Source organism: Triticum aestivum, chromosome 2D, assembly GCF_018294505.1.
Source record: "Triticum aestivum cultivar Chinese Spring chromosome 2D, IWGSC CS RefSeq v2.1, whole genome shotgun sequence".
Lineage (NCBI taxonomy): Eukaryota > Viridiplantae > Streptophyta > Magnoliopsida > Poales > Poaceae > Triticum > Triticum aestivum.
In genome coordinates this window covers 120,506,912-120,515,212 of record NC_057799.1, presented here as the reverse complement: position 1 = coordinate 120,515,212, position 8,301 = coordinate 120,506,912, and positions in this window count along the sequence as shown.

The window sequence follows — 8,301 nt, the reverse complement described above, 5'->3', positions numbered from 1 at the left end:
ATCCCCATGCCACCGCCCCGCCAACGCCGGCGACCACCGCCCCCATCCTGAACCCTAAGATATATAGTGGGGTACCTCTCCGGCGAGCCCCCCTCCCTGTTGCGACTGGTTCTTCCTTCACCCCGGCGAGCCCCCCCAACCCCTGAAAATCGACTGACCCAAAAGTCGATTCAGTTGACTGAAGTGTAGCTAAATCGGAGTAGCATCGCAAGCAAGAGCAAGAGCGAGAGCAGCAGCGCGAGCAAGAGCAATAGCAAGAGCAGACCAGGCAGGGGACCGAGAGCAAGAGCAGAGCAGCAGCGCGAGCGAGAGCTAAAGCAGCAGCAGCTCCTACTGATGTGGACGTCGCCGCCGAGGGAGCGACGCCGTGGAGGAAGTGGCCGGCGACGCCGCCGTGGATGGAACCGCGCCGTGTCGGCTCGGGACCGAGCGCCGGCAGCACCATGAGATCGAATCAAGAAGAAAATGCGGCGATTAGTGTACAACCTCTTTGGTGGCGCCGATTAGGCCGCAGCTTCATCCGAGGAAACGGTGATGATGATGCACTTCCGGTGGTGCAGGTGAAGACGGCGGTGTGGGAATGGAGGTGGCGCGAAAGACGAGGGGAACATCGGGGCAGCTCCTTGGAGGTGGAGGACGGGGTGGCTGAACCGGCGGGACGATGAGATCGACGACGGATCCTCATCCGGTATGGTGGATGAGGGACGTCGAGGTGTTGCTATGGACGACGTCGTCGGGGAAGAGGCTCCGGCTGGGTGGCGGACGGAGCAGGGTGTGGGGTTTCGTCGCGGGTTTTCGCGGCCTCGGTGTACGAATGGGTGGGCGGATGGGATGGCAGTGGGAAACCATGGCTTAGAGACGCGCTTGTCCGAAATGTGGGGTAAGTTACGAAAGTACCCCCACCGATTTGAGGCAGTTCTTTCGGTTCAGGGGTAGCACGGGCATTTCGCATGTCGGGATTTCACAGGAGGTGGGAGTTTTCGCGCGCATTGTAATTTCGGAATAGCAAGGCACGGGTTGAGATGGAGGGAGTTGTCGGAGCATAACGAGACAAAGATATATCTTAAATATTTCGGGATAACAAGGCGTGGGTTGAAATTTCCGGACAAGCCTAACGTGTACTGTACCAAATCAATGCGCACTACAAATGTCATGCAAAACTTTGAATTCATGTTATGTTCAATTAAAATATTTTGCTACGTGTATAATGCATGCAACCTACTACTCAAATGAACGTTTTAGTGCATTCCAAACGTATATACTACCGCTTCAATATGAACTAAATTTGAATTCATTTCTCTATTTGAATAAGATCTACAGTAATGACTGTTGTGAAGTCAAAGCATTTGAATTCGTTTCTCTATTTTAATAAGATCTACAATCATCATTATTGTCAAGTTAAACCATCGTTTGTGTATTATCTTCACAGCACACCACATGATTAGTCTCGAGTTACATATGAACTATGTGTACTATATGAACTCGAACTAGATTTTTGAATCCACTTTATTTTGATTTCAAATCACATTACATTTCTAGCTCTAGCTAGATCTTCATAATCTAAACCATGTCTCATATGTATAATGTGTTTATCACATTATGTATGGTGCCCCGCCCCCTACGCCTACAAGTATTTAGATGTGAGTTGCAAACACCACACATTACCAAAAATTCAAATAAAATGTGAGAATGTTCGATATATAGTATTGTTTAGATTGTTCGATATTTAGTTGTAGGCTGCAAATGCCACACATTATCACAAATTCAAATAAAATGTGAGATTGTTTGATGTATAGTATGGTTTAGATTGTTTGGCATTTAGCTGTGAGTTGCAAACGCCATGCATTATCACATTATGGTATAACATGTGCACAGCACGTGTATCACCGCTATATTCATGCATGCAATGTTTAAAACACTATGATCTCCTATTCAAATATATGAATCCGCTTTCATATCAAATTATGATCTTTGTTAGTCTATTACACCCACACAATCCTCTAACCTTTGTAGCTACCACTAACTTTCTCTCGTGCATGCACACGCCCTCCTCGCCCTCCCCCTCCCTCGGCATTCTATCCACCGGGCACATTCAGTTTTTCTTTAGGTTGTTCTCCCAGAGTCTCCACAACTCCTTTCCGACACACACCGACCGATAAACCTCTCCAGCGATGCCTGCCTACAACATACACACACACCTTCAATCTCCTCCTTTATGTGTCCTTGCCTCGTGTCTCTCATACGGTCAGACACACGTGTAAACTCTCGCCCCTCTTTTCATCGATCTCACAACCGCACACTCCTCCCCCTATCTAGCTAGTAGTTCGGCCTCTCGCACCACCTCCTAGCTCCATTCTCTCTGTCTATCCGTCTCACTGGGCCTTATTTGCCTCTAACAAATGGACGTACACCGACCGATCTCTCGCTATACATATAGCTAGCTAGGTCCTTATAACTCATTTTTACCCACACGTCAATCAATCTACCTCATTAGTTGTGTCTCTCCCTTCCTCCAACAAACAACAATTGATCTACCGATCTAGTTAGGTTTGCTTACCAAACACATGGTTCCCCTTCATCATCCATGGATGCGTCCCGACAGATCTATCACGCACAGGCACACACAGAAACACATCCCCACTCTTATTGATAACATTGCAGTTCCACCCTCAGTTTGTCTAGTAGGCCTCTCCCACCATCTTCGAGAAGCAACTCCATCACCCATCCAGCACTCTACCCCTCTCCCTCCCTCTCTCTCTCCTCTCTCTCTGTCCCATCATATTTCCCGTCCTTCAGTTATGTATGGATGTCGGCCGATCTCCCTCAAGACATAGCTGGGTCTCTCCTTCTCAACACATATACGAGTCGTTCTACCTCTATAGTTAGGCCTCTGCCTACCCCTCCCCCCAACCCCCCTCCCCCCACACACACCGATACATCAAGCGCTCTAGTCATGTCTCCCTGCCACACACAAACTTGACATGTGCCCTCTAACGTTCCGGTAGGCCAGTCGCCCTATATCTTTGACTTGCACACACACACAATTTCGATGGCTCTCTTCATCGATCTCGCACCCACCCACTTGATCCTCTCTTCGACTCTATCGATAGCTATGACCCCTCCCTCTCTTCTCGTGGATTGCCCGACCCTCTATGTATGATATGGACAGGCCTCCATTTCACACACATTGCATGCAAAATTTTGTTTGAGATGTCATCGACACATATTCCCACAAATAATTCACAAAATCAACCCCCCACCCCACCCCCACCCCAAAACAAAAAACACTCATGAACGCGGTTTGTATCTCTCACGAAGAGAAGAGGTGCATGCACGGCGCACGTACTCCCGTCTCTTTCCCAACCACACCCGCGCGGTACATGGTGGAGCTCATTTCTGTACGAAAAAGGCAGCCCACGTGGTAATTTGGCACGTGTACTGGTTGTCCACTTGGTGGAGGGAGGATCGTCTACCATGGGTGAACAAACAAATTGCGACTTGACGTGTTATGTTAAAAAAAAGAGGCAAACCATGCGGGGCCTACCTTAGAGGCAAGGCTCTATACACTGGAGTACTTTTGATGTGTCCCGTCAACTCGCAGAACGAGGAGAAGCTTGCTTAGTACGCCGTCTCCCCCGCCCACGGGCGCGGTGGCTCGCAGGATGAGGTGAAGCTTGCTCCGCCTTACGCCTGCTCCCTCGCCCATGCGCGCGGTGGCTCGCAGGACGAGGAGAAAAAATTACTACTCCCTCCATTTACTCCTCGTCCCTACTACCTTGGTTATAGAGATTATATCATATTGTTTGGAATATATATGTTCTTTAGTAGATTTCAATATGAACTACTAGTACATACTCCAAACACTGATGTATATAGACGTATTTTAGAGTGTAGATTCACTCATTTTGCTCCGTATGTAGCACTCTCCCTGGCCCCTCGACCCTCGCCCACGTGGTGGGCGTGCAGCAATTTATTCGGTCTCATATAGCCAGAACGATATATACTGCACTACCATTATTGCTCGACTTCCCGAAGAGGCGAAGAGCCAATCGCAAGGTTAATATTTTGGAGATGCCAAGCGCAAGGTTATAGGAGAACGAGTAGTAGGTGACGCGTCATTTATAAATAAAGTTTTTTTTCTTCAGTGGCACGTACGCAATATGATAGGTTCATATGGAGAGAAAAGGAAACCGCTCCACTATATACATAGTCAGGACGGGCCAGCCTACACGGTTGCCTGCTGGGGTTGCTCTCTTCACACTCTCTCGCACAAAACGACTGTGGCCACATCTCTAACATCCCGGCGGATCACGTCCGCTTGGGGAAGGGGTGGATGCTTAGTGTAGATGCGGTGGCCGTCACCAATGGCGAAAACCCACTGTCGGCACGTCCCGATCAGGGGTCCCCGCCGTTCTCTCTCAGAAAGCCGGTGAGGTTGCCTTCGTCCCTTGCTCACTGCCGCGACGTGGGCAGTTGCCGCCTCCCGCCGCCCTCCTCAAGGTTGTGCTACGTCCCTCAGGTACAACTCCCTTTACAGCCGGCTTGCACCACTGCTCCAGCTGCCCACATCACTCCCTGTGGATATTTCTCTACTTCTTTGCCCCACACATACCTCTACTGGCTTCTACGTACTGTATTTGTGATGAGTTTATGTCTCATCAACTAGTCCCAGTAATCTTATTCTAATCACGCTTCTTCAATTTCTTTGCCACAGGGATGCTCATCTCGATTTTGGTGAAACTGCACAAAATGATCCGATGGTCAAAAGGTTGCAAACTTCATTTATTAGGAAGCTCAAACGTTGCCAGCAAATTGAAGCCTGGTCAGGGTTCACGGTTCAAGGGCTAGGGACTGCATGGATCATTTTTTTCTTTAGCTGCATCCGTTCCAAAATAAGTGTCAACTTTAGTAGTAGTACAACTTTGTACTAAAGTTCGCACAAAGTTGAGACACTTATTTTGGAACGGAGGGAGTACATATTTGCTATGATCTGTCAATCATTGAGATGCAATAGCATGCATGTTAGTCTCCTTTGTATTTGATGAAATGTTGCAACGGGCAACCTTGGACGCAAGATACATGTAACAGAAGCTGGAAGCTTCATAGCATTATACAAATTTATCTCGCTGATAAATTACAGTACGTACTATACTAGTACTTCATCCGTTCCTAAATATAAGTCTTTGTAGAGATTTCACCATGAACCACATGCGGATGTATATAGATGCATTTTAAGTGTAGATTCATTCATTTTGTTCCGTATGTAGTGGAATCTCTACAAAGACTTATCTACTAGTAATAGCTAGCCCCCACTACTAGGAATTCTCTATCCTCTCCTTGAGCCACATCATCAAAATTGATGTAGCCGTTAGATGAAGTAAATCAGTCAATAATAGCCGTCTGATCTAGACGTTGAGAGGCTCCGCACTAAGCCACATGCAAGCATGCAGAAATACCGTGGCACATGCATGTGAGTGGGTTTTAAATCACATCAACATGTCTGCATGCAAGCATGCACCGGTAGCATGCATGTAAGTGAGCTTTTAAGTCCCATTAACATGTCAAAAAGAAAAATATAATCCCATTATGCAGTAGGAGTTGGCTGATTTTTTTCCTTACGTGGGATGATCTAAATGATGATGGGAGTTTATTTAGTTTGGCTACCACATTTGTCATGCGGTTATAGAGTTTTTTTTAGTTCTATGAAATCGATAATTTTGCGCAGAGAGATATACCACTGTTCCGCGGCAACGCGCGGGGACCCATCTAGTAATATTTAGGAACGGGGGGAGTACTATGTAAAGAGTTAGGTGTCGCACGGTGATAGTGTGAGGTGGGCCATGTAATCACTGAGCCTGCGTGTTTTCACTGCTCTTGCACGCCTCCACTGTAAGAATGGAGAAAATTGTAATCTAGTAGTAGTACCTCCTTTCGCCGAAAGCGTGGGACATCCAGCAGTCCTACCACCTCAGTAATAAAGACCAATGAGCCGTCAAATCACATAGACCCAGCAGTAAGTTGGACGGACGAAGCAACCATCACTCTTGCGCCAGTGAGAGGTCGCGTCCGCTCTGCCCGGGCATGAATGCAGCACTGATTCTTTGGAGCGGCGCTGACCGTTTTGGGCGGGAAGCGCGCGCGGGCGATGGAGGGGCTTTGGGTGGGCCAGGCTGGTCAGGAGCGGGCGTGGCAGCTGTCCGCATGTCCCTACCAGACACGCCCAGAAACGAGAGGATGCACCGACTCTCGCGGCTAAAATCGTACACTACACGACATCTCTCTGTAGGAGTAGGTCGATCTGTCGCTCTCTCTAACACACACACACACACGCAGGAGCTCATAACGTATACGAATGGAAAGATTCCAGCTATTTTTTCCTACGCACGCACCTTGGTCCCGTTGCACCTTCTAACGTGACTTATTACACCTAGACGGAGGGAGTAGTAAGTATACGAGATACAGTGGCACACTGACTTAAGTCGAATACAAGTGCCCAAAATTTGTGTGCATGTTATAATAAGGATTCACTTAAAATAGTACGTGAGCGAACAGAGGGATCAATTGGAGAGTGTTCCCGAGCAGTAGCAGCTTGTGTGAGGTAAGATACACCGCTGGCGCTTTTAATTTTTCTTATTAATTTGTTTGTTTCACCCTCTAACTGGTGGGACCCAACGTACTACGTGGAGAGAGGTAAGGTGACTAAGGCTGCATTATTTCTGCACCACTGTGGATAGTCTTACCACCAAAGCCACATGACACGATTATGATTGAAATCCCAATGACTCCCACACACACAAAGAAAACACGGCATGCTTGTCACACGAATGCAGGAATGTATAAAAGGTTATTTCCCTCTCGTTGAACATAACGGGAGGGTTGTGTAGCTGGTTAGCCTGTTCGCTCATCAAACTTGAGGTCTCGGGTTCGATAACTACACTTGAGCATAGTTTGTGCCAGGAGGATTCTTTGACTGGTCAAAATGTTTTCTAGGGTTTGCACGCTTCACACTCTCTCTCCAGTATATATATACACGCTGGAGCCTCAGCGCTTGTAGTTGCTCTCTTCACACTCTCTCGCCCTCTCCCGCTGGAGCCTCAGCGCTTGCAGTTGCTCTCTTCACACTCTCTCGCCCTCTCCAGATCTAAACAAGACTTCGTTGGCCTCTCTCTCCCCTCACTGCTGCTCAAAGAGCCGGCAGGATCCGTCCGCCGGGAAGGGAAGGAGGCTTAACGCTGTCGCCGTCGGCGAGGGACTACCGGCGCAGCTGTTCACTTTCCACCCAGCGGCGGCGCGGGAGGGCCTCCGACCCCTTCTTCTTCGCCGCCGTCCCATCGCCCACCGAACCACGCCCCAAGTACCTTAAGGTATAATTTACTTCCTCCACATGCATTGCTCTAGCTGCATGTATACCATGAATCTAGGACGTGGTTCAAAGAGGAAAGGAGTGGGGGAAAGTAGTGGGAGAAGTTGTATATAGCATGAATCTAGGACGTGGTTCAAAGAGGAAATGAAGGGGGAAAGTTATATAGCATGAATCTAGGACGTGGTTCAAAGAGGAAAGGAATGGGGGAAAGTAGTGGGGAAAGTTGTATCGCATAAATCTAGGACGTGGTTCAAAGAGGAAAGGAAGGGGCGAAAGTACTAGTTCAAAAAGGAAAGGAAGGGACAAGGCTGTAGAGTTTGAGCAGGACTAGATTTGCTGCGCTCACATAGGGAAAGGTGTCTAAAGATAACAAAACTGGGACCAACACAAATATGCTCCTTGGTTGTTTGTTCTTTGTTGCAACAGACTGTGCATGACCATAGTACATCGGTAGATGCACATGGTGCTGGTGCGTCCACTGTCCCGTGCAACTCATTAGCTGTTGTTAATCTAAGGCCCTGTTTGGTTAAAAACTCCCTAGTCCCTACCTGCTTGGTTCCAGGAACTAAACATGGACTAGAGGTTATTAAATGACATGCTAAACATGTTACCCCTAGTAATGAACTAATAGAGACAAGGTGCGATGCGTGGCAGGGGCAACTGTTGGAAAAAGTCCCAAAAAGACTCCCTCGGGGTCTTCTTTCTTTAGTCCCAAATGCCCAGTTTTAGTCCTAAAAGTCCCTCCTGTTTGGTTTAGATGGGACTGACGCGGAGTTTTTTTAGTCCCTACACCAAAATGTCCCTGTAAACAAACACCCTCTAATAATGCCGCTGGAAAATTGATGCAATGCCACAGTTAAAAGCAAATTACATGTTTAACGAATTTTATTGTTAATATAATCTCTATGTTAATATTAATCAATGCCACCGTTTGAGAA